Source organism: Heptranchias perlo, chromosome 24, assembly GCF_035084215.1.
Source record: "Heptranchias perlo isolate sHepPer1 chromosome 24, sHepPer1.hap1, whole genome shotgun sequence".
Lineage (NCBI taxonomy): Eukaryota > Metazoa > Chordata > Chondrichthyes > Hexanchiformes > Hexanchidae > Heptranchias > Heptranchias perlo.
The window spans coordinates 9741746-9766286 of record NC_090348.1 but is presented as its reverse complement, the minus strand read 5'-3'; the positions used below and the strand labels follow the sequence as shown (position 1 = coordinate 9766286).

General features: G+C 43.5%; 1 protein-coding gene across 1 annotated transcript in view; it reads left to right on the top strand.

Moving 5' to 3' along the window:
- pde3a (phosphodiesterase 3A, cGMP-inhibited) overlaps nucleotides 1–24541 on the top strand; it is a 413169-nt gene that overhangs the window by 133047 nt on the left and 255581 nt on the right. The gene's annotated exons all lie outside the window — the stretch shown is intronic.

Here is a 24541-nt window from a genome sequence, read left to right as displayed (position 1 = left end):
TGCTATTTTAAAAGAAAACATCACTCGGTTAAAACATTTTTAAAAACTCTCTGTGTGTCACAGAGCATCAAAACCTGGTGATGTGGGGCAAAATCATCCTGTTGGTGATAACAGAATTACATAGAATTTACAGCACAAAAACAGGCCATTTGGCCCAACAGGTCTATGTCTGTGTTTATGATCCACACGAGCCTCCTCCCATCCTACTTCATCTAACCCTATCAGCATATCCTTCTATTCCTTTCTCCCTCATGTACTTATCTAGCTTCCCCTTAAATGCATTTGTGCTATTCGCTTCAACTACTCCTTGTGGTAGCGAGTTCCACATTCTAACCACTCTCTGGGTAAAGAAGTGATGGGGTTTTAAAGAAGAAAAACAGTTACGGAATGCTGATAAAATCGTAATAGTACAGCAATAAAATGCTAAAAAATACAGTAATTGCTGTAAAAACAGTAAAAACAAGTATAATAATAGATTGAAATGCTGTTAGTACAGTAATAAAACGCTGAAAAGCAATAATAGCACAGTAATTGATGTAAAAACAGTTATAATACAATAATAAAATCCTGAAAATTCAGGAAAAGCGTAGTAATAAAATGCTGGAAACAGTAGTGCTGAAATGTTGAAAAGCAGTACTAGTTCAGGAATAGCTTTATTGTTACTAAAGAAAATACTAAAGGACAAATTTAAACAATAAATTTAATACTTTATGCTCACTCTATTTCTTTTTCTTTCTATCTCTTCCCTATTTTTCTACTTCAATCCTTTTTATTTTACTCTTTTTTTCAACTAATTTGTTCTACTATACCTATTCCAACATTTATTTTCTAGTTTTACTAACTTTAAAACCTTTGTTTCCGCTATACATTTTCGAGATGGGAGTAACCTCTTAAAAAATAAATTTGTCATTTGATTGATTTAAGACTGGTTCCGAAAGATATTTTTTTCAGCCAATAAAATGACCAGGACTCACGGCTGATGTGGTGGTGCTATGAACTCGACCGTGTCATTTTCTTGGAGATGCTTCTCCGCATCAAACAGAAAGGCAACTCGACTAGCCGGTGTCCACCTGAAGGACGGTCAGTGAGGTAGAGCAAGCTAAGAGTTAAAGCAGAGCTGGGAAGCGTCTATATTGTTTGATTTAACTATGTGGCCGGATAGTACTGTCTTTTCCTGATTTGGATGACTCCCAGTTGGCCTTGTGGCCAATCCTGGATGCCTTTCTCTAGGATTCTCTATGGTGACATTCTCTGATGTGTCCTTAACATTATCAGTTGGTACAAGTTGTGGAGCTTCATTATGTTGAAGAACAACAATCTTCAACCAGACACTTTTTTTTTGCCGGTAATAGGAGGGAGTTACCTTAATTTGAAAGTACTTTCCTACACTCTATACTTCTGTTTCATAACAAGGAATGGAAAGGTCACTTTATTTAATAGCTTAAGTGTTGAGAGCAGTACATAAGACTCATAAAAGTAATAAATTGAACATTAGTGGTTTGGCAGTAAATACCACCAAGACACCCCGAACAGTCAAAGATGAGATGGATGATTGTCCAAACCTTGCCCAATGCAGTCTATCCATCAATCTATTTGTGTAAAAGTCTTGTGAGTGACTAGCACACACATCGATATTCGCACCAACAAATCATAAGTGAACAATCTTAAAATATATATTACAAAACGAGAAAGAAAAAGGCAGCCATTTCATGCTGAGGTCAATTGCTGTCGCTGAGGGAAGTTTGCAATTTGAGCTGGAGCCGAAAATTTACAAGCACCTGGTAATCTGCAAACTTCCCTTACCAGTTGCAGTTAAACTCTGATTGACCTCAGGCTGTTGCTTATTTAGAGCAATTAGATTCTGCAGCTATAAGAGGACAGGCCAACTTCGATACAGTTCCATTTTAACAGTCGAATAATTCATTGTGCATTGTATTTGCTATAATGCCTCTGTCATTAAAACAATATATCTCTGACTTATGATCAATTTCACAGGAGATCTGCTAGTTTGCTTTTTTATAAACAAAACTTATAATGGCTTTTCTAACATTATTTTGGAATTGGAACTCCAATCATCTAGATTATCCCATAATATTTTTGGTTCAGTAACTTGTATTTTCATTCAGAAAAAAAAAATCAGGATTTATTAAGTTTACGTGAACGGTGATTACAAAGAATCATGGGTAAGTATTCCAGACATTCTTTTTTTCTTAAAGGGACCTTTAGCCTCATTTATATTATGTCACTCATTTAAAAAGGGTTTAAATTCTCCCATATAAAGAGAAGTGATCTACTCTCCTTGGCTGAATTGACTTCTTTGTATTTATCTTACTGCAATTGAGCCTCTGCACTTGTTTCTCCGGAATTAATTAAAGCGACCACTGACACCAGAGAAACTCTGAGCAGCAACTAAGAGATTGCTCAGCGCGGTGAGGCCAATGCATTTTTGGTGAACAGAAAGAAGCATTTTATGGGAGGATGGGAATGAATTACTAATCGGTAGATTTGATACTCAATTGACTTCGGAATTGTACTTCATTACCGCATTACAACAGTGATTATACTTCAGAAGTACTTCATTAGCTGTAAAGTGCTTTGGGACATCCTGAGGTCGTGAAAGGTGCTCTATAAATGCACGGCCTGTCTTCTTTCTGCTAGATTTGAATTTTCTAGTAAGAGCATGTTCTAGATAATGTGTAAAGAGAAAGGTGAACATAGGAACAAGAGTAGGCCATTTAGCCCCTCGATCCTGTTCCACCATTCAGTGAGATCATAGCTGATCTGTGACCTAACTCCATATATGCGCCTTAGCCCCATATCCCTTAATATCTTTGGTTAACAAGAATCTATCAATCTCAGATTTAAAATTAACAATTGAGCTAACATCAACTGCTGTTTGCTGAAGAGAGTTCCAAACTTCTACCACCCTTTGCGTGTAGAAGTGTTTCCTAACTTCACTCCTGAAAGTCCTGGTTCTAATTTTTAGACTGTGTCCCCTAGTTCTAGACTCCCCAACCAGCAGAAATAGTTTCTCTCTATCTATCCTATCAGTTGCCCTTAATATCTTGAAAATCGGTCAAATCACCCCTTAATCTTCTAAATTCCAGAGAATACAATCCTAGTTTATGTAATCTCTCTTTATGATTTAACCCTTGGTGTCCAGGTATCATTCTAGTAAATCTACACTGCACTCCCTCCAAGGCCAATATATCCTTCCTAAGGTACGGTGCCCAGAACTGAACACAGTACTCCAGGTGTGTCTAACCAGGGCTTTGTATAGCTGTAGAATAACTTCTACCCCCTTGTATTCTAGTCCTCTGGACATAAAAGGCCAGCATTCCATTAGCCATTTTTGATTATTTTCTGTACCTGTCCATGATATTTTAATGATCTATGTACATGGACCCCTCCCCAAGTCTTTTTGGACCTCCACTGTTTCCAGCTTTTCACCATTTAGAAAATACTCTGACCTATCCTTTTTAGGTCCAAAATGGATGACCTCACACTTGCCTACATTGAAATCCATTTGCCACAGCTTTGCCCATTCACTTAATCTATTAATGTCTCTCTGTAACTTTATGCTTCCATCTACACTGCTTACAATGCTGCCTAGCTTTGTGTTATCAGCAAACTTGGATATGTGACTCTCTATCCCGTCATCTAAGTCATTAATAAATACAATGAATATTTGAGGCCCCAACTCTGATCCTTGTGGGACACCACAAGTCACATCCTGGGAATTGGAATACCTGCGCGTTATCCCTAATCTCTGTCTCCTGCCGCTCGGCCAATTTCCTAACCAGGTCAATAATTTGCCTTCAATTCCACGAGCTTCACCTTTAGCTAACTGTCTCTGAAGGGACTTTATCGAATGCCTTCTGGAAGTCCATATAACAATATCCATAAATATTCCCCTGTCCCTGTGAGTACTATAATGTGTAATTACTTGTCCTTACACAAATAATTGACCAAAATATTCCAATGATAGTTCCTCATTAGACCTTTATGCTATTCATTTTCTGTTTGTTTTGCTTTGATTCTCCCATAAATTTCTGGGATGCTTAAGAGGGGACATGATCTAGGATTCATGAGGTGTGGACAGTGTAGATCTTAGCAGGTTGATTAACAGAAATAGAGAGCAGAGGCCTCAAGAGAGATTAGAGATTGGAGGCTAGAAGTGTTTCTCCTCTTCCCCCTCCCACTCGGAGTATGTGGAATAAATCCCACCAATCATAATTCATTGTAATAATAAAAAAATGCGGAAATACACAGAAGGCCTGACAGCATTTGAAAAGAGAAAAGATAGCTGAATATTTCATCAAGAGAACCTTTGCGAGCTTAGCTCAGTGGATAGCACTCTCCTGCTGCGTCAGAATGTTGTGAATTCAAATCCCACTCCGGGACTTAAGTACATATGCTTGGAATTTTTTTCCCGCCCTTTCTTCGGGGTTTCTGCCGATCTTCCGCTGAAGTTATGGCGGGAAATCGGGGAAAGCTCGTGGAAATCCTACCCAATGATGTAGGCTGATTCTCCATATAGTACGAAAGGGAGTGCTGCATCATCGAAGGTGCCATCCTTCAGATGAGACCTTGAACTGAGGTCCTGTCTGCCTATTAGGGACATAGGAATCGCTAGATGAAAAAAGATCAAGGTCCATCTAGTTCGCCTTCTACCACCCTGGGAGTCGCATGATACAACGATAATGGAGTTGTTAACGAATCATAGCAATCAATCTCTATCAATTCGTCTACAACAGACCCACACATGTCATGAGGAAAACCCCAGTGGAGAGCTTTAGGAGCCAGAGGTTCAAAGTCACCTATTTCATCCCAAGCCTGTTACACTTGCCACGTGTCACGTCTCAAATTACTCGTATGCTGAATCCTAAAATGTTATTTTCTGAAAGATATCTATTTAGTTTGCATTTGAGTGAATCAATACAATCTGCTTCCACCATCTCCCTAGGGAGTCCATTCTATAGATTGACCACTCGCTCACTGAAATATTGGGCTCAATTTTAAACTTAAATTGCGGGTGTGTTGGGGCTGGTGGGGGGGCTGCGAAAATTGCAGAAATGCAGAGCGGGTTCGGAAGCCGGCTCCAACCCGCCGACTTCCGAGTTTCCCACAGACGCACCTGAGTGCGCGCGGGCATCCCGAATCCCGAAGTCCCGCCGGCAATTAAAGCCTGCGGGATGATAGTTAGAAAACCAAATGTACCTCATTGAGGTACTAAAGGCACTTTACTTGTGACATATTAGGTAGTTAGAACGATTTTTAACATAACTGGGCGGCTTTCCTACGGCTTGTGATTCATGCCTGGCTAAACTAGGCGTGAAGGGCTGGATCAGAATAGAAAAGCAGTATATTATTTAAATGGAGAGAGATTGCAGAACTCTGAGGTACAGAATCACAAAAAGTTAGTATGCAGATACAGCAAGTGATTAGGAAGGCAAATGGAATGTTGTCATTTATTGTAAGGGGAGTGGAATATAAAAGTAGAGATATTTTGCTGCAGTTGTACAGGGCATTGGTAAGACCACATCTCGAATTCTGTCTGCAGATTTGGTCTCCTTATTTAAGAAAGGACTTAATTGCTTTAGTGGCGGTTCAGAGAAGGTTCACTCGACTGATTCCTGGGATGAGGGGGTTATCCAAGGTTGGACAAGTTGGGTCTGTATACATTGGAGTTTACAAGGATGAGAGGTGATCTTATTGAACCATATAGGATCCTGAGGGGACTAGAAGGGGTAGATGCTGAGAGGATGTTTCCCCTTGTGGGAGAGACTAGAACGAGGAGCCACAGTTTAAAAATAAGGGGTCTCTCATTTAAGACGGAGATGAGGAGACATTTTTTCTCTCAGAGGGTCATGAGTCTGTGGAACTCCCTTCCCCAGAGAGCGGTGGAGGCAGGGTCATTGTATATTTTTAAGGCTGAGTTAGATAGATTCCTGATTAACAAGGGAGTCAAAGGTAGACGGGAAAGTAGGGTTGAGGTCACAATCAGATCAGCCATGATCTTATCAAATGGCAGAGCAGGCATGAGGGGCCGACTGGCCTTCTCCTGCTCCTAATTCGTATGCTCGTATGTATCAGGCAAAAAGAAACAAAATAAATTAAATAAAAAACCATTGCGTGAAGTTAAAACACAAAATCAACCTACCTTTCCACCCTGTCCGATGTCTCCCTTTCCGATCTCCCCCTCTTCACCCCCCCAATTTCCCCCGATCTCCTCCTCTTCATTCCTCCCCCCCCCCCTTGTCTTCCCAATCTTCCACTCTCCTCCCCCCCGATCTTCCGTTCCAGCGCCCGGATGACGTCTCACTCTCTCTCTTTCTCTCCCCCCACCTCGGCGTTGGCACGAATACCGGAAAGAACTTTAATCACCATCAATTACATTGCGATCACGTTGGAAACGGTAAGTTTTGTTTATTCGGGTTTGCCACGCGCACCTTCACCGCCCCCGCCCCGCCCCCGCTGCCAACCCTCCACCATTTCAAAATTGAGCCCATTGTTTCTGCAGATTAATTTTGAATTTACCCCAATTCAAGCGCAGACCGTGCCCTCTGGTTCTACTGTTCTGGACAAGGTGTTCAGATCGATGTTCAAGATGCCATGATGCTATTTAAAGAAAGACTGAGTGGGTTCCTGATCTATATTCAGCCTACCACCAGAAACAGATTATCTGATCATTCATCTCATTGCTGTTTGTGTAATCCTGGTGTATCCCAATTTTTTTTTATTCGTTCATGGGATGTGGGCATCGCTGGCAAGGCCATCATTTATTGCCCATCCCTAATTACCCTTGAGAAGGTGGTGGTGAGCCGCCTTCTTGAACCGCTGCAGTCCGTGTGGTGAAGGTTCTCCCACAGTGCTGTTGGTAGGGAGTTCCAGGATTTTGACCCAGAGACGATGAAGAAACGGCGATATATTTCCAAGTCGGGATAGTGTGTGACTTGGAGGGGAACATGCAGGTGGTGTTGTTCCCATGTGCCTGCTGCCCTTGTCCTTCTAGTTGGTAGAGGTCGCGGGTTTGGGAGGTGCTGTCGAAGAAGCCTTGCCAAGTTGCTGCAGTGCATCCTGTGGAAGGTACACACTGCAGCCACAGCCGGTGGTGAAGGGAATGAATGTTTGGGGTGGCGGATGGGGTGCCAATCAAATGGGCTACTTTGTCCTGGATGGTGTCGAGCTTCTTGAGTGTTGTTGGAGCTGCACTCATCCAGTCAAGTGGAGAGAATTCCATCACATTCCTTACTTCTGCCTTGTAGATGGTGGAAAGGCTTTGGGGAGTCAGAAGGTGAGTCACTCGCCACAGAATACCCAGCCTCTGACCTGCTCTTGTAGCCACAGTATTTATATGGCGGGTCCAGTTAAGTTGCTGGTCAATGGTGACCGGCAGGATGTTGATGGTAGGGAATTCGGCGATGGTAATGCCGTTGAATGTCAAGGAGGGATGGTTAGATTCTCTCCTGTTGGAGATGGAATTGGCTACTGTATTTGCCTACGTAACAACGAAGGATCAGCCAATTATTATAGACTTGCCCAGACAAAAATTAGTTAATCAACATTTTTGTGCATCTTGGTATTTTACTCTTAAAAGTATTTGCACAATAGGGAAAAGCATTTTAACTCTTAGTTTTTTCCCCATTATTTTGTACTTGGCAAGATGAGTGATTATTGCTGGGAATGGACCTCTCCCCATTTCACACACCCATTGTCTGCATCAAGCCCTCCCACCGAGGTCAGATGTAGCACAGCCAGATGCAGATTAAAACTCCTTCCACTCCGCCCCAACCGTGCCTCAGTCCCAACCTCGGAAGAGCATCTTGTACCAATGCGACTTGTACCAATGCGACATTTCTTCCATTTCCCAAACCTTCCTATAGTTTCTCTGAGTGAGATTGCCAATTAATGGGCAGATTAGCGATAGTTTTGTGTTGCAAACCAATACCGACTGGGAAGTGGATTGAGATTGCCCCAAACTCCTCCCAGCTCCACTTTCAAACTGCGGGGGCCTCCTGCCCACCGATTGCCTCCCTCTCCTACCCCCCCACCCCCGCCCACCAGACTCACTTTTGGTCCTCTGCCAGCATCCCAGCCGGTCGATCTTGTTCCCTCCCGCAACCAGCAAGCTGCTTCTTGGACCGCGTCTGGCACCCATAGCTCACCGGTGCTATATTAATGAGGCTGGCAGACCAATTTGCCTGGTCCTGCCACTGGTCTCACTGGGCGTGTGCAGCGCGTGCTGCACCTGGATCGCACCCCAATTCGGGCGTGATTCAATTTCTAGGCCTATGTTTCTATCCAGGCACCAATTCCCATATACCATCTCTTTGCCTCATCAGGTTAATGTTAGTTCCCACTGGTTTAAAAAATGTATGAGGCTGTCCACTTGTTCAGTGTGTGGAAGTTATACGAACAGTTGATGAATCTTGCATTAGTTGCTTGTTTGGTCTGGGTGTATGTTTGCAAGGCAAAATAGTGTTCCTTTTTTGTTAGTAGTAGAAGTTTAATTGTTCAGTTGAAAGATTTTGGTTTTAAGGGGTAATTTTCTCAATACTACACGACGGGTACCGTAAAGTGGAAATTCAGACGTGTTCTGCACACTGTTTTCTGACCATTAGTTTAATCAACCAGGAAATCATGTGGCCAAAATGAACAAATTCCAATATGCACCGTCTACAATCCAGTCCTTAATGGACATAAGTCTACAAAGCACATTGGCTGTATTCTGTCAGAATGATACCGGGGCTAAAAGGGTTAACTTGTGAGGACAGGTTGCATAAACTAGGCTTGCATTCCCGCAAGTGTAGAAGATTAAGGGGTGATATGATAGAGGTGTTTAAGATGATTAAAGGTTTTGATCGGGTGGATGGAGAGAAACTATTTCCTTTGGTGGGGGAGTCCAGAACAAGAGGGCATAATCTTAAAATTAGAGCCAGGCTGTTCAGGGATGATGTCAGGAAGCACTTCTTCATACAAAGGGCAGTGGGAATCAGAATGCTCTTCCCCCAAAAAGCTGTTGAAGCTAGGTCAATTGAAAAATTCAAAACTGAGGTAGATTTTTGTTAGGTAAGGGTATCAAGGGATATGAAACCAAGGTGGGTAAATGGAGATAAGATACAGATCAGCCACGATTTAGTTGAATGGCAGAAAAGGCTCGAGGGGCTGAATGGCCTACTCCTGTTCCTACGTTCCTTTGGCTCTAAATTCGTGCAAACTGGCAATCTCACAGCAACTATAAAGGGCAAAAAAAAAATCAAAAGTATTTAAAAAGCAGGAATAAAAGAATTGGTTTCGAGGTTATAGCACAGTTGGAGGAAGGCTCATTCATTTTTCAGGTGCTTGTTGGGTTACAATTGGAGGAGACGATATACTGCGATTACTTTTATGAAAGTGAAACTGTCAGAAGGATTTATAGCATGCTGTTAGCAATTAAATTGTGTGCGTAGGAAAATCGAGTTTATGATGGTTTTTATTGCATTGTAAACTGAAAGTAACTGGGTTTTAAAATTAAAGTAGCTGCATAGATTCTGGGATGTACAACATTACGGGTGCCCATTAAAGGACTGGCTGAATCCTGTGCGCCTTTTGGTGGGAAGATCTGCAGTAATGTTCCGTTGTATCAAAATGGAAATGGTACTGATGCTTCCATAATTTGAATTTATTTAAATGTTTAAAATGACAAAGGTATTTATTAGGGTAGATACAGAGCAACTATTTCCTCTGGTGCAGGAATCCAGAACAAGGGGGCATGATCTTAAAATTAGAACTAAGCCGTTCGTGAAATTAGGAAGCAATTTTTCACACAAAAAGTAGCAGAAATTTGGAACTCTTTCCCACCCCCCCACCCCAACTCCTCAAAAGTTGTGGATCCTTGGTCAATTGGAGCTTTCAAGACAGAGATCGATAGATTTTTTTGTTAGGTGAGGGATCAAGGAGCAAAGGTGGGTAAATGGAGTTGAGGTACAGGTCAGGCATCTAATAGAATGGTGGAACAGGCTTAAAGAACTAAATGGTCTACTCCTGTTCCTAAGTTAATTATTAACTGCATTTGTGATTCAGCAAGGCCTCAGACCCAGTTCTAGTTTATATAATGATAAGTGTGACCCCAATCAATATTTTTGTGTTTATTGAACTAGAGTAGAAATTTCTATCACCTTTGTTTGTTCTCAAGTTGTGGGCATCGCTGGCAAGGCCATATTTATTGCTTATCCCTACATCATCAGACAGTTACTGCTTCAGCCACTTGTTCCGTGAAAGGTTTGATATGCCATTGGCTTTTGCCTGTACAGTTATGATGGGATGTAGTACAGTTCTCAAAGCGAAATCTCTGTCTCCTGTTTTGAACTGTTAGGGGTGTCATTAGTAGGATGCAGATTTCTTGCCTTGATTCCTGCATGTGATGAGTTCCCATTCTCAATGGGGTCATGGTGGTAAGGTGATGAGAGAAGGGAAAATCACACCAGTTTGCTCTTGGGCACCTCCTGGAGGCATGTGCCAAAGCAGCATTCACATGGCCTGGTAGCAATTGGACTCCCCCTCGCTTTGTGTGGTGTGATGAAGGTAATAACTAAAAATACCAAATTGTTTTCACTGTTTATTTTGAAACAATATCAAGGCCATCCTTCTTGCAACTTATCTGCTAGAAATTCAATCAACTTGAATTTCTATTGTTTCCATGTATTTGGGAAAAGTAATTTACACCTTTATAAAGATTTTGGGTTTAAATAGAATCTTAAAATAAGTTATATTTCTTTTCTGCCCTCCCCTGAGCTAGTGTTGGGACACAGTTCCATTAGCAACTCTCTAGTATGTCTAATGGCATTAGTCTAAACTAATGGCCATATCTGAATCTGGACAGTGAATGTTGGGAAGCCTCTTGACTGTTGAGACAGTCGCAGCCAAGCCCGGTAAAGTACTTGTGCAGGGTGTTTACATACATGCATTTTCTAGAGACGCCATCAGAAGTGGGACTAGACTGGGGATCCTGAGACCGATTGTAGCATTTTACCATTGCCCCCTGCTGAGATAAGCTAACCCAGAACAGGCTAGGAATCAGACTTGGGGCCTTCCTGGTCTGTATGGCTCCATGCCACACCATGTGGTGCATTTACTCACGGAGATAGAAATATATAGCGTAGAAATTCCAACTGGGACATTAGTGGACAAATACTTAATGTATGACGTTCCTCGGTCTGCTGTTCTAAAGATTTAACATAAACAGGTTAAAATGGAGGAATGTATAACTGAGGAATCATAGAAGGTTATGGCACAGAAGGAGGCCATTCGGCCCATCGTGTCCGTGCTGGCCGAAAAAGAGCTATCCTGCCTAATCCCACTTTCCGGCACTTGGTCCGTAGTCCTGTAGGTTACGGAACTTCAAGTGCACATCCAGGTACTTTCTAAATGAGTTGAGGGTTTCTCAACCCTCAAGCAGTGAGTTCCAGACCCCCACCACCCTCTGGGTGAAAGAAATTCTCCTCAGTTCCCTTCTAATCCTTCTACCAGTTACTTTAAATCTATGTCCCCTGGTCACTGACCCCTCTGGAAGGGAAATAGTACCTCCCTATCCACTCTATCTAGTCCCGTTAAAATTTTATATACCTCAATTATATCTCCCCTCAGCCTCCTTTGTTCCAAAGAAATCAACCCTAGCCTATCTGATCTTTTCTCATAGCTAAAATTCTCCAGCTCTGGCAACATCCTCATAAATCTCCTCTGTACCCTGTCTAGTGCAATCACATCTTTCCTGTAAGGTGGTGACCAGAACTGTATGTAGTCCTCAAGCTGTGGCCTAAACAATGTTTTATACAGTTCAAGCATAACCTCCCTGCTCTTATATTCTATGCCTTGGCTAATAAAGGAAAGTATCCCGTATGCCTTTTTATCCACCTTATCTACCTGTCCTGCTACCTTCAGGGATCTGTGGACATGCACTCCAAGATACCTTTGTTCCTCTACACCTCTCAGTATCCTCCCATTTATTGTTTACTCCCTTGCCTTGTTTGCCCTCCCCAAATGCAATACCTCAGACATTGAATTGCATTTGCGACTTTTCTGCCCACTGACCAGTCCGTTGATATCTTCCTGCAGTCTACAGTTTTCCTCCTTACTATCAACCACACGGCCAATTTTTGTATCATCTGCAAACTTCTTGATCAAGTCCCCCACATTAAAATCCAAATCATTAATATATACCACAAAAAGCAAGGGACCTAGTACTGAGCCTTGCGGGACCCCACTGGAAACAGCCTTCCAGTCACAAAAACACCCGTCAGCCATTACCCTTTGCTTCCTGCCACTGAACCAATTTTGGATCCAACTAGTCACTTACCCTTGGATCCCATGGGCTTTTACTTTTTTGACCAGTCTGCCATGTGGGACCTTGTCAAAAGCCTTGCTAAAATCCATGTACACTACATCAAACGCGTTACCCTCATCGACCCTCCTTGTTACCTGCTCAAAAAATTCAATCAATTTAGTCAGACACAATCTTCCCTTAACAAATCCATGCTGACTGTCCTTGATTAACCCGTGCCTTTCTAAATGACGATTTATGTTGTCAGTCTGAATCGATTCCAGTAATTTAAATCTACAAGATGGACTGCAGCAACTCGCCAAGGCTTCTTCGACAGCACCTCCCAAACCCACAACCTCTACCACCTAGAAGAACAAGGCTAGCAGGCGCATGGGAACACCACAGCATGTTCCCCTCTAAGTCACACAACATCCTGACTTGGAAATATATCGCCGTTCCTTCATCATCGCTGGGTCAAAATCCTAGAACTCCATACTTAACAGCACTGTGGGAGAACCTTCACCACAAGGACTGCACCAGTTTAAGAAGGCGGCTCACCACCACCTTCTCAAGGGCAATTAGAGATGGGCAATAAATTCTGGCCTTGCCAGCGACGCCCATATCCCATGAATGAATTAAAAAATTTAAAAAATTTGCCCACCACGAGGTTAGATTGACTGGCTTATAATTACTCGATCTATCTCTTTCTCCCTTTTTAAACAACAGTACATTGTTAGCAGTCCTCCAATCCTTCGGCACCACGCCTGTAGCCGGGGAGAATTGGAAAATGATGGTCAGAGCCTCCATTATTTCCTCCCTGGCTTCTTTTAGCAGCCTGGGATACATTTTATCCGGGCCTGGTGATTAATCTACTTTCAAAGATGCTAAACCTCTTAATACTTCCTCTCTCACTATGTTTATCCCATCCAATATTTCACACTCCTCCTCCTTAACTACAATCTCTGCATCGTCCCTCTCTTTTGTGAAGACAGATGCAAAGTATTCATTAAGAACCATACCCACATCTTCCGCCTCCACACATAGGTTACCTTTTTGGTCTGTAATAGGCCCTACTCTTTCCTTAGTTATCCTCTTGCTCTTTATGTATTTATAAAACATTTTTGGATTTTCCTTGCTGATATTTTTTCATGCCCTCTCTTTGCTTTCCTAATTTCCTTTTTAATTTCACCCCTGCACTTTCTATACTCCTCTAGGCTTTCTGCAGTATTGAGCTCTTGGTATCTGACATAAGCTTCCCTTTTTTGCCTTATCTTACCCTGTATGCTCCTTGTCATCCAGGGGGCTTTAGGCTTGGCAGTCCCACACTTTTTCTTTGTGGGAACATGTTTACTCTGCACCCCTTGAATCTCCCCCTTGAATGCCTCCTACAGCTCTGACAGTGATTTACCTTCAAGTAGCTGTTTCCAGTCCATGTTTATTAAATCACTTCTCAGCTTAGTAAAATTGGCCTTTCCCCAATTGAGAACTTTTACTCCTGTTCTATCTCTGTCCTTTTCCATAACTATGCTAAATCTAACTGAATTATGATCACTACCTCCAAAATGCTCTCCCGCTGATACTCCTTCCACCTGGCCAACTTCATTCCCAAAACTAAATCCAGAACTGTCCCCCCTCTTATTGGGCTTGCTACGTAGTGACTAAAAAAGTTCTCCTGAATGCAATTTAAGAATTCTGCACCCTCTATACCTTTTGCACTGATTGTATCCCAGTTAATATATGGGTAGTTGAAATCCCCTACTATTGTTTTTGCATTTCTGAGAAATTTGCCTACATATTTGCTCTTCTATCTCCCTCTGGCTGTTTGGGGGTCAATAGTACACTCCCAGCAATGTGACTGCCCCTTTTTTTATATTTTGCTCAACCCATATGGCCTCAACATTTATCCTTTAATATCACCCAACTATAATTTCTAGGCTATAATTTTTTTGTCTTCAAGTTAATGCACCACATAATGTGGTAATATCATCAACAATAGTTTCTAAGCTTACATTTCAAAATATGTCACACAGCTCCTTACTTTAAAAACATTTTAAAAATATATATATTTAGTCAATGTTTTAAAATCATGGGATGTTACAGCACAGAAACAGACCATTTGGCCCATCAAGTTGTGCAGTTCTTTTCCCTACAGTAGCCACCTAGTCTATTCCCAGTCTCTTGCTTCCTCCTCAGCATCCTTCAATATTTCTCATTTTCAAGCAACTGTCTAATTCCCTTTAAAAAGAATTTAGGAACTCTACTTAAATAAATGTTTGGCAGAGAATTCCATATTTTAACCGCCCACAGTGCAATTTTTTTTTTCTAACTTCATTAATCCTTTATGTGATTATCTTAATTTTGGGACCGCTTGTTAGTGTCTCACTGGCCTGTGGAAATAAACTTGGTGTACCCTTTCCTAATCTTGAAGACTTCTATCAGGTCTACATTTAACTTTCTCAGCGCACCCCTGTGCTCGCTGACCCGCATTGGCTCCTGGTCTGCCAACGCCTCGATATTTAAGATTCTCATCCTCGTGTTCAAATCCCTCCGTGGCCTCACCCCTCCCTATCTCTGTAACCTTCTCCAGCCCTACAACCATCCAAGAACTCTGCGTTCCTCCAACTGGCCTCTTGTGTATCCCCAACTTCCTTCGCCCCACTATTGGCAGCCGCGCTTTCAGCTATTTGGGCCCTAGGCTCTGAAATTCCCTCCCTAAACCTCTCCGCCTCTCACCTCGCTCTCCTCCTTTAAGACGCTCCTTAAAACCCATCTCTTTGACCAAACTTTTAGTCACCCCTCCTAATATCTCCTTCTTTGGCTCTGTCAATTTTTGCCTGATTACGCTCCTGTGAAGCACTTTGGGACATTTTGCTATTTTAAAGGCGCTATATGAATACGTGTTGCTGTAGTGAAAAAATATGGACCTGGTCTTGTAGTGGTTATGTCACTGGACAAATCCCACCATGTTAAGTTGTGAAATTGAATTCAATAAATCTGGTAATTTGTGCTATTGCACCTAAAAAAAACCCATGAAAGCTGCCGGATTGGCATAAAAATCCAACGGGTTCAGAGAAGGGAACCGACCATCACAACCTGGACTGGCCTATACGTGACTCCTGCCCCACACTACACTCGTAATGTCCCCAGGGCATCTAGGGATGGGCAGTAAAAGCTGCTGCCTTGCCAATGTTGACCACATCCTAAGAACATTGTTTTTTGTAAAGTCCTAACTTCTCCCTGAAAAACTGCAAACTTCTTAAACTGACTTTCTTGACTGGTATTGTGTTGCCAATAGAGTTTGTTGTTACACCTCAGAATTTCACTTTTTTCGGTAGATAATGTGAAACCAAAAAAAAAGACTGTTGGTAAATCTCTGGCGTGAATAAAAGTCTACTTATTAATTTAGTAACTAGCTGTTTCAGTTTATTGGCACACGCAGACCAATCTCATTGGCTGATGAAGCATCCCTGTGCTGTTGCATTAAGTGATTAAGAATCCAAACTCAGTCAGCGTATTATATAGAAAGTAGTGGCTGCACAGTGACGTAGTGTAAATAAGATCTGTGAGCTCCCATTCTGTCACTACCTATTGCCAACCTTTCTACATAAAGCTGTCCTGCCACAACATACAATGCCGTTTTCTAGTCATATCAACCAATCAATGTATAATTGGAGTAGGGAGCAAACACTTGGAGTTGAGGAAAAATACATATTAAAATTGCAATCTTGTTACATTTTAATTTTGGTGCAGAAATGCTGTTGTTTTCAGCTGAATCTGGTTTTCATCTCTAATAAGCCACAAATGGTGTTTCGAGAGATGCATTTTGCTATTTTTCATTTAATTTACCTCTCGTCGCAAATCATGTTTTACGTGAAGCACGTGTCACAGCTAGGATGGGCCAGCTCAAGGAGTGTTAATGCTCAACAGTACAATATAAACACTCTCCTCGGCTCTGGCATAGGATCAGTATTGATAACTTCTTCTGAAATTAGGTCATTTGATGAGGTGCAATGTATCGTTATTCTTTTATGAGATTATGCAGATATTTTTTCGCCATCCTGATGAGGCCATCTGGACTAACTGGAACCTGAGCCACACTCTCGCTCATAAGAGGACTTTTAGAGAAAAAAAACAATGATCTGTTGGACAGACCATGCTGGAACATGGTCGAATCGGCTTCAATCTGTGGACCCAGTGTTTGGTTGTGCTTCCTCTTTGCTCCCAGGATCCGTTGTGTAAAATAGTACTGATACACTCTTAACATAGGAACAGGAGGAGGTCATTCAGCCCCTCAAGCCAGTTCCACCATTCTATTAGATCATAGCTGATCTGTTCCTCAACTCCATTTGCCCACCTTTTCTCCATATCCCTTGATATCCTTAGCTATCAACAATCTAGCGATCTCAGTCTTAAAAATTTCAAATGACCCCCAGCATCCACAACCTTTTGGGGGAGGGAGTTCCAGGTAACTACGACCCTTTATGTGAAAAAATGTCAAGTAATTTCACTCCTAAAAGTCCTAGCTCTAATTTTAAGATTATGTCCCCTTATTCTGGCTTCCCCCAAAGGAGGAAATAGTTTCTCTGTAACTACCCTATCAAATATCTTTATCACATTAAAGACTGCGATTGAATCACCCCTTAACCTTCTAAACTCAGGGGAATACAAACCATGTTTATGCAACTTGTTCTTATAATTTAACTCTTTAAGTCCTAGTATCATTCTGTTGACTCATTGTGCTCTACCCTCTCCAAGACCAAAATGAAGAGTTAGGATTTGTAAATTCACTTCTGAAATCGACTGCTCAGTTGGAACTCTCTGAAGACTTCAGACAAAATAAAGGCACAAGACCGGAACCTCTGGCACGTTGCAGGGGGAAAATCACCCACTGAAAATAAATTTCAGATGCTTCCCCACTGGAACGAACACGAGGGCTGATTTTTGGAGGTCATGTTTTGCTGGGAAGGAGCCATGCTCATCCGGAGAACAAACTCAGAGTATTTCCCCCAAAATGCTATCGTGAAAATGAGGTAGAGGTGATGCCTTACAAAATAATTTAAAGAGATTTATACCATAAGTTCAGCCAAACTAAGGCATTGTACAAAGCTACAAAGCTACAAATGTAAGGAATCTTACAACACCAGGTTATAGTCCAACAAATTTATTTTAAAACCACAAGCTTTCGGAGATTATCCCCTTCGTCAGATGAATGAGTGAAAAGGTTCTCAAATCGCATATCTTATACTATGTTGGGACAGCATCACACCAATCAAAAGGTGTCGTTGTTATTCAAACAGGCCAGTCACGGAGAACAGCACGTCCCAGTACACTGGATATACATTGTGTCGATTACACAGGCAGGCAGAAAGAAACTCAAAATGGCAGAGAGAGAGAGAGAGAGAATTTTAAAAAACATATAATTTTTTTCCCCCTTTTTGCTGGTGGGGTTACGTGTAGCGTGACATGAACCCAAGATCCCGGTTGAGGCCGTCCTCATGGGTGCGGAACTTGGCTATCAACTTCTGCTCGACGATTTTGCGTTGTCGTGTGTCTCGAAGGCTGCCTTAGAGTCATAGAGTTATACAGCACGGATAGAGGCCCTTCGGCCCATCGTGTCCGCGCCGGCCATCAGCCCTGTCTACTCTAATCCCATATTCCAGCATTTGGTCCGTAGCCTTGTATGCTATGGCATTTCAAGTGCTCATCCAAATGCTTCTTGAATGTTGTGAGGGTTCCTGCCTCCACAACCCTTTCAGGCAGTGAGTTCCAGACTCCAACCACCCTCTGGGTGAAAAAGTTCTTTCTCAAATCCCCTCTAAACCTCCCGCCTTTTACCTTGAATCTATGTCCCCTTGTTATAGAACCCTCAACGAAGGGAAAAAGCTCCTTAGTATCCATCCTATCTGTGCCCCTCATAATTTTGTACACCTCAATCATGTCCCCCCTCAGCCTCCTCTGCTCCAAGGAAAACAAACCCAATCTTCCCAGTCTCTCTTCATAGCTGAAGCGCTCCAGCCCTGGTAACATCCTGGTGAATCTCCTCTGCACCCTCTCCAAAGCGATCACATCCTTCCTGTAGTGTGGCGACCAGAACTGCACACAGTACTCCAGCTGTGGCCTAACCAGTGTTTTATACAGCTCCATCATAACCTCCTTGCTCTTATATTCTATGCCTCGGCTAATAAAGGCAAGTATCCCATATGCCTTCTTTACCACCTTATCTACCTGTTCCGCCGCCTTCAGGGATCTGTGAACTTGCACACCAAGATCCCTCTGACCCTCTGTCTTGCCTAGGGTCCTCCCATTCATTGTGTATTCCCTTGCCTTGTTAGTCCCTCCAAAGTGCATCACCTCGCACTTTTCCGGGTTAAATTCCATTTGCCACTGTTCCGCCCATCTGACCAACCCATCTATATCGTCCTGCAGACTGAGGCTATCCTCCTCGCTATTTACCACCCTACCAAATTTTGTATCATCAGCGAACTTACTGATCATACCTTTTACATTCAAGCCTTGGAGAACGCTTACCCGAAGATCGGTGGCTGAATGTCCTTGACTGCTAAAGTGTTACCCGACTGGGAGGGAACCCTCCTGTCTGGCGATTGTTGCGCGGTGTCCGTTCATCCGTTGTCGCAGCGTCTGCATGGTCTCGCCAATGTACCATGCTCCGGGGCATCCTTTCCTGCAACGTATGAGGTAGACAACGTTGGCCGAGTCACAGGAGTATGAACCATGTACCTGGTGGGTGGTGTCCTCTCGTGTGATGGTGGTATCCGTGTCGATGATCTGGCATGTCTTGCAGAGGTTGCCATGGCAGGGTTGTGTGGTGTTGTGGACGCTGTTCTCCTGAAAACTGGGTAACTTGCTGCGAACGATGGTCTGTTTGAGGTTGGGTGGCTGTTTAAAGGCGAGCAGTGGAGGCGTGGGGATGGCCTTAGCGAGGTGTTCGTCGTCATCGATGACATGTTGAAGGCTGCGGAGAACATGGTGTAGTTTCTCCGCTCCAGGGAAGTACTGGACGACGAAGGGTACTCTGTTGGTTGCGTCCCGTGTTTGTCTTCTGAGGAGGTCTATGCGATTCTTCGCTGTGGCCCGTCGGAACTGTCGATCGACAAGTCGAGCGTCATATCCCGTTCTTACGAGGGCGTCTTTCAGCGTCTGTAGGTGTCCATCGCATTCCTCCTCGTCTGAGCAGATCCTGTGTATTCGTAGGGCCTGTCCATAGGGGATGGCCTCTTTGACGTGGTTGGGGTGGAAGCTGGAAAAGTGGAGCATCGTGAGGTTGTCCGTGGGCTTGCGGTAGAGTGAGGTGCTGAGGTGCCCGTCTTTGATGGAGATTTGTGTGTCCAAGAAAGAAACCGATTCTGAGGAGTAGTCCATGGTGAGTTTGATGGTGGGATGGAACTTGTTGATGTTATCGTGTAGTCTCTTCAGTGATTCTTCGCCGTGGGTCCATAGGAAGAAAATGTCGTCGATGTATCTGGTGTATAGCGTTGGTTGGAGGTCCTGTGCAGTGAAGAAGTCGTGCTCGAACTTGTGCATGAAAATGTTGGCGTATTGGGGTGCGAATTTGGTCCCCATGGCTGTTCCGTGTGTTTGGGTAAAGAACTGGTTATCGAAGGTGAAGACATTGTGATCCAGGATGAAGCGGATGAGTTGTAGGATGGCTTCTGGAGATTGGCTATTGTTGGTGTTGAGTACTGAGGCTGTTGCAGCGATGCCGTCATCGTGGGGGATACTGGTGTAGAGTGCCGAGACGTCCATCGTGGTGAGAAGTGTTCCTGGTTCAACTGGTCCGTGGGTGCTGAGTTTTTGTAGGAAGTCTGTAGTGTCGCGACAGAAGCTGGGGGTTCCCTGTACGATGGGTTTCAGGATGCCCTCGACATATCCAGAGAGGTTCTCACACAGGGTTCCGTTGCCTGATACGATAGGACGTCCGGGTGTGTTGGCTTTGTGTATCTTTGGGAGGCAGTAGAAGTCTCCCACTCAGGGAGTACGTGGGATGAGAGTGCGTAGGATGCTTTGAAGATCTGGATCGAAGGTCTTGATCAGTTTGTTGAGCTGGTGGGTGTGTTCTTTGGTCGGATCTGCGGGTAACTGTCTGTAGTGTTCCTGGTTGTCCAGTTGTCGGTATGCTTCTTTGCAATAGTCCGTTCTGTTCTGTATGACAATGGCTCCTCCTTTGTCCGCTGGTTTGATGACGATGTTGCGGTTGGTCTTGAGAGCGTTGATGGCGTTGCGTTGTGCTCGGGTGACATTCTGGACTGTCTTCTGAGTGCGGCTGATGAATCTGGCATTGACGCATTTCCTGACAGCTTGGGCATACATGTCAAGCTGAGGGTAGCGACCCTCCGGAGGAGTCCAGTTTGACTCTTTCCTCTTCGGTTGCTGTACCGTGGATCCCTCTGTCTGCTGTTCCGGATCATTGATTGTCTCATTGGGTTCGCTGTTGAAATCTTGGGGTTTGTGGTAGAATTCCCGGAGCCTCATTCTCCTGATGAATTCCTCTGTGTCCGCCACGAGACCAATGGGGTCCATTTTGGTGGTGGGGCAGAAATTGAGCCCTCGGCTGAGAACCTCGATTTCGTCTGGTTGAAGGGTGTGGTCGGACAAATTGATGATAGACTTCCCTGTGGTTGTCGAGCAGAAGTTGATAGCCAAGTTCCGCACCCATGAGGACGGCCTCAACCGGGATCTTGGGTTCATGTCACGCTACACGTAACCCCACCAGCAAAAAGGGGGAAAAAAATTATATGTTTTTTAAAATTCTCTCTCTCTCTCTCTCTCTCTGCCATTTTGAGTTTCTTTCTGCCTGCCTGTGTAATCGACACAATGTATATCCAGTGTACTGGGACGTGCTGTTCTCCATGACTGGCCTGTTTGAATAACAACGACACCTTTTGATTGGTGTGATGCTGTCCCAACATAGTATAAGATATGCGATTTGAGAACCTTTTCACTCATTCATCTGACGAAGGGGATAATCTCCGAAAGCTTGTGATTTTAAAATAAATTTGTTGGACTATAACCTGGTGTTGTAAGATTCCTTACATTTGTCAACCCCAGTCCATCACCGGCATCTCCACAACAAAGCTACAAAGCATAGAATAAGACACGGCCGTTTAGTCCATCAAATCTAGTCTTTCCACAGGCCACATACAATCTGACCTATAATGGATTGTATCGGGTAGAATTCCCATGGGGGTTTCTGTGATTGCCTGCTGTAACTTGGCAGAAAATTGGTAGAAACCTTCGTCTTCTCTTCATTTAAACCTTTATAAAAGCCCTGGTTTGTGATCCTATACAGCCCAATTCTTAAATATTGTGAATTATAAGTTTGGGTTTACGTAACTTGAGGTCATTGTGTTAATCCTTGGATGCTTGTGGCTGGTTCATGTCTTAGCTCAACTGAGTTCTTTTCAGCACAAGGAAAGGTTTTGTTTAGTAACACTTCATAAATTTGTGTGTTTTTTTGTGTTGGAAGTTTCCCAGTAATTGAACAAAATTACTGGGAAATTTGGAAAGCTTTGCTGCGAGTCAAACTGCTGAGTTGTGGGATTGTTTTTCTGTTAATGTACTCGGCTGAACAGCAAGATTCCCTTGTAATTTCAGAAAATGGGTTATGAGACATAGAAGGAATAACTTTAACCTGTGTACCATTGTGCGTTATTTTGGCCTCACATTAATCCGCAACCATACAGTGATTTAAAATGGAACATGACACGTTCTGAATATGAACAGTTAGTGTATGTAAATGACTTCTAAAATCTACTGCTCAATTTATTGAAAAAAAGCCTTGCATTTATATACCGCCTTTCACAACCTCAGGACGTCCCAAAGCGCTTTACAGTCAATGAAGTACATTTGAGGCATAGTCACTGTTGTAATGTAGGAAACGCGGCAGCAAATTTGTGCACAGCAAGCTCCCACAAACAGCAATGAGATAATGACCAAATAATCTGTTTTTAGTGATGTTGGTTGAGGGATAAATATTGGTCAGAACACCGGGGAGAACTCCCCGGCTTTTCTTTGAATAGTGCCATGGAATCGTTTATGTCCACCTGAGAGGGCAGACTGGGCCTCGGTTTAATGGCTCATCCAAAAGACGGCACCTCTGACAGCTCAGCATTCCCTCAGTACTGCACTGAAGTGTTGGCCTCGATTTTTGTTCTTAAGTCTCTGGAGTGGGACTTGAACCCACGACCTCAGAGGTGAGAGTGCTACCACTGAGCCACAGCTGGCTGCTTGAAAGTAGGTTATGACTCCCCTCATGAGGGTTCAGTTAGTAAAGGCTGCATGTAACGGAGACACACAGACCGGAAGGTCCCCAGTTCTGGGATCGGAGTCAAGAATTGCAGTCACGGCACTGCAAGTCCCCTCAGACACAAAGGTCAAAGGTTCCCACTTCTGATAACTATCCCGTGTGGCTCCTGCTTGAAAATGTGGGCGTGAACCTTGGTTGAGGGTCAGGTTTAGGGCTATTGAGACTCGCTCGCGAATAGTGCTCACTTGACTGGAGGCTGACCAGCGCCTGTGGAACTATGCACCAGCAACACTCCATGGCTTCGGGAGTAGAGCTTAAAAGGAGGCGGGGGTGGTGGTGGGGGCAGTGCGGGGATGGGACTTGGCAATGTCTAAGGCAAAAAACGCATCAGAGAAGAATTGCTTTGGTTGATATGGGCAGTGATGTCATACTCTATTTAAAAACAAATTTGCTGCACATAGTGACCCGAACAACTCCCCTCTTCCCCTCCCCCATGTGATCAGCTGAATATCCTGGTGCCAAGTTTTCCACTAGTTCTGTGTTAATGAGGAAGGTATAAGCAGTGTCTTTCATATCAGTGACTGTTGATATGGCAGGTGACCTGAAACTCTCCCTGAACCCTTTTTCTATCTTGTGCAATTTGATGTATAATGGAGTATTTATCTTCTATGTGACCAGGGCCTCTTTCAGGCTCAAGGTGGCTCCCCGGTGATGCTTGACGATGAACGTCCAGAATTGAGTCAACTCTCTGTGCATACTCGTAACCTGCTGTTATAGTCAATGACTAGAAAATCAGGAGCTGTGTAAATCGGGCACACTGACCTCTGTACGCATAGTAACATTAGGAACAGGCGTAGGCTAGTCAGCCCCTCGGGCCTGCTCCGCTATTCAATTAGATCATAGCTGATCTACACCTCAACTCCATTTTCCTGCTGTTGCTCCATATCCCTTGATACTCTTACCTAACAAAAACTATCTATGTCAGTCATGAAAGCTCCAATTGTCCCAGCACCCACAGCCTTTTGGAAGAGAGTTCCAGATAGCCACTACCCTTGGCGTGAAGATGTGTCTCTGCCTTGGGACTGTAGCCTCACTGAATTTACCTTATAAGATGCTGCACTGACAATGAAACACCACATTCAATGGAACAACTTATCTTCACTCAGGCTGGCATTAGTTAGTAATGGATAGTAAATAGTTATATTAATTGGTGAACTACTAATAAACTATTCTGAGGTGAGATGTTAATGTACATCTTATAAATTGGCTTTTTGTCCGCTTACCAAGTATCACAAGTACAGTCCAGATTAAAAGGAGGCCTGCAACTTCCTCCTCCCCCCACCCCTCAGTACACCAGGGGTTAAAATGATGCACCATCCCTATTTACAAGCAGTTATTTATTTTGTCTGATTGCGCTCCTATGAAGCGCCTTGGGGCATTTTACTACCGTAAAGGCACTATATAAATGCAAGTTGTCGTTGATTGGACACTCCTTTGGCTTTCAAAGCACTGCCCGGCTTGGAATAATGTTAGAACCATAGAAAAGATACAGCACAGAAGGGGGCCATTCGGCCCATCGTGTCCGCGCCGGCTCTAATCCCACCTTCCAGCACCCGGTCCGTAGCCCTGCAGCTTACAGCACTTTAGGTGCAGGCCCAGGTATTTTTTAAAAGAGTAAATGTTCTCCCTCGTTCGTATACTGCAAGGGGTTGGTCATTATTGTCCTTTCCTCATAGTGTTGCCAAAAATCATACCTTGGCCTCTCTTTCCTCAGTGCACCTTCATAGTAGGGCTCCCACTGTCACAGGTCAGAGGCCGTCCTCAACTTCAACACCCAATGCTCGGCTTTGAAACATGGAGTCAAATATCCTGAGGTATATGGTGATATTATTCCGTTATAACATTGTCACACAGGTAATCTGTTATATTTTAGCAGTATTGCCATTGCGTAACATTATAGGCACTTTGGAGCATTT